Source organism: Enhydra lutris, unplaced genomic scaffold, assembly GCF_002288905.1.
Source record: "Enhydra lutris kenyoni isolate GAN:26980312 unplaced genomic scaffold, ASM228890v2 scaffoldscaffold52, whole genome shotgun sequence".
NCBI classification, from domain to species: domain Eukaryota; kingdom Metazoa; phylum Chordata; class Mammalia; order Carnivora; family Mustelidae; genus Enhydra; species Enhydra lutris.
This window is the reverse complement of record NW_019154136.1, coordinates 1,426,285-1,433,318: the sequence shown is the minus strand read 5'-3', so window position 1 is coordinate 1,433,318 and position 7,034 is coordinate 1,426,285.

Below are 7,034 nucleotides of genomic sequence, written 5' to 3'. Positions count from 1 at the left end.
TATTAGGTCATGATCCCAGGGTCCTGGGATCGAGCCCCGCATCGGGCTCTCTGCTCAGCAGGGAGCCTGCTTCCCTTCCTCTCTTTCTGCCTGCCTCTCTGCCTACTTGTGATCTCTGTCTGTCAAATAAATAAATAAATAATCTTAAAAAAAAAATGCAGGCTCTTGGGACGCCTGGGTGGCTCAGTGCGATAAGTGTCGGACTCTTGATTTCGGCTCAGCTCATGAAATCAGACATGTAGGATCAAGCCCTGCATCAGGCTCTGCGCTCAGTGCAGTCTGCTTGAGATTCTCTCTCTCTCTCTCTCTCTCCATCTGCCCCTCCCCCCACAAGTGTTGGCTCACTCTCTCTCTCTTTCTCAAATAAATAAATAAAATCTTTTAAACAAATGCAGGGTCTTGGATCCTGCCTCAGCCCTCTGCATTTTAATTTTGACAGATTCAGACAAGTGCCACTGTTAGTTGACCTCTTTGGTAGACCACAAGAAAGGAAAAATAATCAGTTGTGTGATGAGTCCTTAAACTTTTTTTAAAAAATTATTTATTTATTTATTTGACAGAGAGAAAGAGAGAGAGAGCGAGAGAGGGAACACAAGCAAGAGGAGTGGGAGAGGGAGAAGCAGGCTGAGCAGGAAGCCCGACGCAGGGCTCAATCCCAGGACTGGGCCGAAGGCAGACGCTTAATGACTGAGCCACCCAGGCACCTGTGTGATGAGTTCTACCATGACTCCAGGCCTGTAAGACCTAGATAACCTCCCAGGCCCTGGAGAGCAAGGAGGGGACACTGGGGGATTTGGCCACTCTGTATGGACGGAGTTTGGCCCAGATGACTAAAGTGGTAAACAGGCCACATGAGGAAAGAGATTCCAGAAGGTTGGAGGAAATGTGTGGACACCGCCAGATGGCATAACAAAAGTATCAGGAAGAGGTTGTTAAAAGCTCCAGGGGACCTGCCGTCTCAGAAGCAGAATCGAGACTGCAGGCAAAATTTTGCTTGCTGTCCCTTTAAAGCAGAAGGGTGTGGTTCTGTTTGGACAGATGAAAAAGGAAAATCTCTTGTAAGTGGAGGGTGAAAACCAGTTAGGTCCTACCTGAATGTTGTGAAGGGAGCAAAGGGGCATCAACCCCCTAGTGATCTCCAGCTCTCGTGGTGTTTTAACGTTTCTGCCTTGTTGCACAGTTTAAGAGAATACAGAAAAGAGGTCACTCCAAATTGTGCAGGTGCCTAATAATCAAAGCCAGTCCCACTTACATGCTAAGTGGTCATTTATATTCAAAATGAAAATCGCTCTCTCGCAATATCCTTCCCCTCTTTTTGTGTTCCCTTTGCCTTGTAATGGCTGTCAAAATTCTCCTATTCATCTAAACTCAAAACCTGCTTAAGATTCTCTCTCCATCTCCCTTTGCCCCTCCCCTCCTCTAGCTCTCCTGCTCTTTAAGGAAAAAAAAGAAAGAAAAATCCTGATGCCCAGTGTCCTGCCCGAACAACTGCGTCAGAATCTCTGGGAGGGGAGGACCAGGCGGTCCTAGTCAATGCTCCCCAAGGGATTGCAATGAACAGACAACGTTAAAGACCATGTCAACTGAGATGTCCTCTTACATCTCGGCTGGCCTGAATCCAACCCATTCCTCAAAGCTCAGCTCAGTCTGTGAAGCCTTCCTGCTCACCTGTGCTCAATCAGCACTTTCTGCGGGGGTCCTAGCTTTTATCCTAAGCTGCCTTGAATCATATTTACTTGTGTGAATGCTGGTCTCTCCCCCTAGATCAGGGATTGACAAACATTTTCTGTAAAGGGCCAGGTAGCAAATATTTTAGGCCTTGTGAGATCGTACAGTCTCTGTCAAGACTGCTCAACCCTCTCTTTGTAGCATCAAATCAGCCATAGATAACATGTAAATGAATGAACATGGCTGTGTTTTAACAAATCTGTATTTGCAAAACCCATCGGTGGGCTAGATTTGGCTTGAAAGCTACGGCTGCTGACCTCCCAGCACAAGACTGAAATAGCGCTTTAGGGGCAAGAATCGTTCAGTCTCTCTCACTCTCTCCTGCTCTCCCTCCCTGCTTCTCTAGCCCTAGTGTCTATCACAGTGCCTGAATCAGTGATAGACACCCACAAAACTCCCTTTGTCGGGGTCTATGTGGTTAGTCTCTCACAACCAAGCCCAAGCCTGCATAAGGCAAAATGAGGCAGGAGGAGTCAAAGTTTGTCGATTCTGCCTTTTAGGCAAATGTTAACATTTACCTTACTTATCGTTCGCAGCGGAACTGTCCAATAGTCTCCATTTGCAGTGCACAGAGGCGCTCATCAACAGTGAAAATAAGGGGGTGCCTGGATGGCTCAGTGGGTTAAAGCCTCTGCCTTGGGTTCAGGTCATGATCCCAGGGTCCTGGGATTGAGCCCCGAATCGGGCTTCCTGCTCAGTGGGAAGCCTGCTTCCTCCTCTCTCTCTGCCTGCCTCTGCCTACTTGTGATCTCTGTCTGTCAAATAAATAAATAAATCTTAAAAAAAAAAAAAAAAAAAACAGTGAAAATGCGTTCCTGGGCCAGGACTAACTTTCCAGCGGCCCACAGCATCCCTCCTACCATGCTCTAGGCTGGTCAGCACCTTTGAGAAGATTCATGAGGTGCGAGCATCTGAACACAGGTCAGTGTTTGTAAGAGGTAGCTGTCCAGTTCGCAAGCCCAAACTGTAAGAAAGCACCCAGATTAGCAGCACCAGCTAATGTTGACATAACTCACCAGTACTGAACAACTGTGCCTGCTCCGGACACTAGTGAAAGCAACCGGAGCTCCCTGGCCTGTAACCTGTCTCCTGGACAGGTGAGCCTTTGAGAGCTCCTTAAGGTACATCACTGTAGGTGCTCACCCTTGTTTTAAGATGTCTCAGGCCGTTTGGGCTACTATAACAAAAATACCATTGACTAGTAGTTTATGAACAACAACGATGTATTTCTCCCAGTTCTGAAGGGTGGGAAGTCCAGGATCAAGGGGCCCGCAGATTTGGTGTTTGGTGAGAGCTCACTTCCTGGTTCAGAGATGGCTCCTTCTTGCTCGTCGCACACAGTGGAAGGGGTCCGAGGACCTTTCGCAGGGCGCTTGAAGGACAGCGCCGCTCTCATCCCTCAGGGCTCCACCCTCACGGCCCAAACCCCTCCCAAAGGCCCCACCTCCTAACACCATCACCCTGGGGGCTAAAACTAGAGCACATGAATTTGGGAGAGACACACTCAGTCCACGGCTTAGGGGTTCATTTTAATAAGGAAATATGCCTTGTATCTCCTAATTCACGTTTCTTCTCCCTGCTCTAAAGTGTATCTGTGGGGCGCCTGGGGGGCTCAGTCAGTTAAAGCGTCTGCCGTTGGCTCAGGTCATGACCCCAGCATCCTGGGATCGAGCCCCGCATCGGGCTCCCTGCTCGGCAGGAAGCCTGCTTCTGCCTCTCCCTCTGCTGCTCCCCCTGCTTGTGCGCGCTCTCTCTCTCTCAAATAAATAAATAAAATCTTTACAGTAAATAAATAATAAATGTATCTCAGGCAATGAGAAGAAAAGGCTGTGTACAAACTGCTGCATTGGCGCACACTACCAGAGCAATAAGAATTCTAAAATAAATGAAGAGTGTGAATAAAGAAAAAAGAGGTAATATCTGGCAATCAGGTGATCATCTCCATACGCGCTGTCACAGCACGTCTAAAGAACGGGGGCTCAAAAATCCTGAGGCTCTGACCTTTCCCTGTAGAAAGTTAAGAGAGTCAAAGTCACAGCCAAAGTTCTCTGGCTGGTGAGAGCACATCACCGGCCCTAGCACTCTTATCTTAAGCTATAGCTTCTTCAGGTCTCATAACTCTGGGGCAAGGAACTATTTTCTGCAAAATTTACAGCTGGGAAACTGCTCAGGAGTTTGAACGGATGCGGCATTTCCCAGAAAGCCTTTAATCAAGGAGACAGGAGCTGAAATGAGGATCCCTATGTAGGAGGACTTGGGGAGACTAACATTCCATAATATAGACAACGCACAGAGACTGGCATGCGGATGCTTGAAGACCTATAGGGTCCCAGGCAGGCGTGTGCAGCTAAGTATCCTGCTACCCTACAGCATTGTCAGGAACACGAGACCCTTGGTCTAAGGAGGGCGACCTCAGGTCAGCAGAAGGGGGAGCGTGAGCCTCTAATAGTCTTCAAGGGGAGGACCCGGCCAGAAGAGTGGGATCCCGTGGAGTTCTGCCCTGGCTGTCCATCATGGGAAGCCTGGATCTGGCCAACCCCAACTTCTAATTCTGTAGTCCCAGGAGATAAGGGTCTTGATCTGAGAGGGAGAGCCCCGCGTTTCCTGAGAGTGAAGTCCCAGGATTAGCCAGGTGTAAAGGTGATGAAATTTAAGGAGCAATGAGGGAATTACCCCCACGCTAACGCAGGAGACACCACAGAGCCTACCCCTACCCCCACCCCGCAACCTGCGAGGCCCAGGTTGAGGCAGAGTTGTCAGGCCGAAGAAGCCCCTCATTTTCGCCTGCAGGGCCTCAGAACGAGGAAGCCCTTAATCTAGGGGGACTGGGCCCCAATCCTACAGAGGGAGGAAACCCAAGAACTAACAAGAGCCAATGCGAGGACCTAGTGACACGAGATAATCCCCGCCAGCGGAGAGGGTCACACATTCCCAGCGCCCTGTTCTTTGTAGCAGGAATCTGAGCGCTCAGCCCAGGAGCTCCTCGTTCCTGTCCAGAGGCCTTGGTAGAAAGGCAGCGGTGACAAGTCATGACGAGGGAGAGTTCTGGCCCTAATCGGAATTCAGGCGAGGACCCTAAATACTACAGAGAGGACCTCTACCCAAAAGAGGTGGGGGGTGCCCGGAGTCCCACGCCTGCTGCCAGGTCTGGGAGTCCGTAGCAATGGTAGTCAGATGTGGTGCACTCCGACTTTCTCTTCTAGGGACTCAGGGACGGTGTGAGATTGGTGGACTCAAGTGGGTAGAGGAAGGAGTCCCCGGCTCGGGTTGATACCACTGGGTTGCCGTAGTACCGCCCCAGCTGACATCCCTCAGAGACCCCTAGGGGGCTTGGCCGGATGTGGCTTACTCTGACTTCCGCTTTGAAAGTTCTGGAAGGTGAGGAACTTATCCTGACAGACGCGACCTCGAGTTACTGGAGAGCGAAATTTCAGGACTGCTCAGGTATCAAGGTTAGGGCATTGGATGTGGACTGAAGGAACCACTCTGCCCAGCACTAAGGAAGCCCCACGAAATCCCGCGCCAGCCTCAGCACGGGGAGGCTCGGCAAAATTATTTGGCTTTTCTGTGGGGCGCACCACGGAGGGGAGGGCCTAGGCCGAAGTGGGAGTGGCAACAGTTCTGCTACAGGGAGAATCATGGGCCCTGACTGGAGTCCTGGTAGGACCTTGAGTGCTAATGAAGGGACCTTTCCCTCATAAGGGGGGAGGGGCCATCCGCCACTAGAGCTACAGGCAGGGATAGATGCAGTGCGTCCGTGCTCCCTGTCTAGCGACGGAGGGAGGTGAGGACTTGAGTGTGAGGCTGAGAGACCCAGACGTGGGAGGAGGCCCAGGTTTTGTTATATCAGTGGGGTCCCAAACAGTCCTGCCCCTGCTGTCAGCCCTCGAAGGCCCCATACAGCCTTGGATATACCGAGGCTCGCCCTGACTTCTATGTTTGGGAACTCGGAAGGGGAGGACCTTGTTCTGAAGGGCATGAACTCTAATAAGTGGAGGGTAGAGTTCCAGGACTGGTCAGGTATGAAGGTGGAGATCCTGAATATGTACTGACACAACCACCCAGTGCCCTTGCCCCCCCAGCTCTGAGAGGTCCCAGCAGAGCCGGGAGTGGGGGCTGACCTGCTTGAAATGTCCCAGGGAGAGGAAGGCCTCGTCTACGTGGCCCCAGTTCAGCAGGAGGACACCAGTAGGATTCCAGCAGTAGGATTCCAGATTGAGGACCCTGAGTGCTAATGAGAGGACCTCCCTGCAAAAGAGGGGGCAGGTCAGAAAGCAACCCATGCTTTCAGCTCCAGGAGGCTCAAGGCAGGTATATCCAGATGTGGTGTGACCCAGCTTCCTCTCCAGTGACTCAGAGAAGAGAAGACCTTGATCTGAGTCTGGTTGACTCAGCTCAGTAGAATGGGGATTCAGAAGTCCAACCCTGAGCCAAGGTCAGAATTCTGGGTGAGGACTGAGCTAGTGATGCAGTGGAGAGCTATGGGATCCCATAGAGTCCCCATGCTCTTCTTTTCCTTTGTAGGACCCAAGCAGCATTGGTGGGATGTAATTCACCCTGAACTTCCAACTCTGAGGTCCCATTTAAGCAAAGACCTTGGGTGAACGGCATGGGCTCAGGTCCACTGAAGGGGGAGCCCCAGGATGGGTCAGGTGTCAAGGTGAGGATATTGAGGGAGGGAATGGGGACCAGTCAAGCCCCCAGTGGAGAGGGATGCACCAAGCCTCACCCCTGGGAGGCCCAGGGCAGAGCTGACAGATTCAGGTGCCCCCTGAGTTCAGTTTGCAGGGTTTCAATAAATGAGAGCCTTGGTTTAAGGACTGGTTGCCCCAGTTTAGCAGAGAGAGGAGTCCCAGGCCCTGTTGGGAATGAAGGTAAAAATCCAGTGTGAGCAATGGGAGAAACCACTCCAGAACAGAGAGGCTGCAGAAAGTCTTCCTGTGGTGTCAACCGGGAAAGCCACGCGCAGAGCTGTTAGGGCGAGATGACATTTAGGGGGCAGTGGGGCTGGATCAGAGAGGAACAGAGAAGCGAGGGTCTTCGTCCCAGCCGGGGCTGGCAGACTGTAGCCTAAGACAGGCTCTGACTTCCTCCGCCAGGTCCTCAGGAGACAGACTGACTGACAGGACAGAAGCCCTGTGGGGTCCTATGGCAGCACCCTCAAGGACACCTCTAGTGGGGCAAATTTTTTTTTTTTAAAGATTTTATTCATCCACTTGACAGACAGAGATCACAAGTAGGCAGAGAAGCAGAGAGAGAGGAGGAAGCAGGCTCCCCGCTGAGCAGAGAGCCCGATGCGGGGCTCG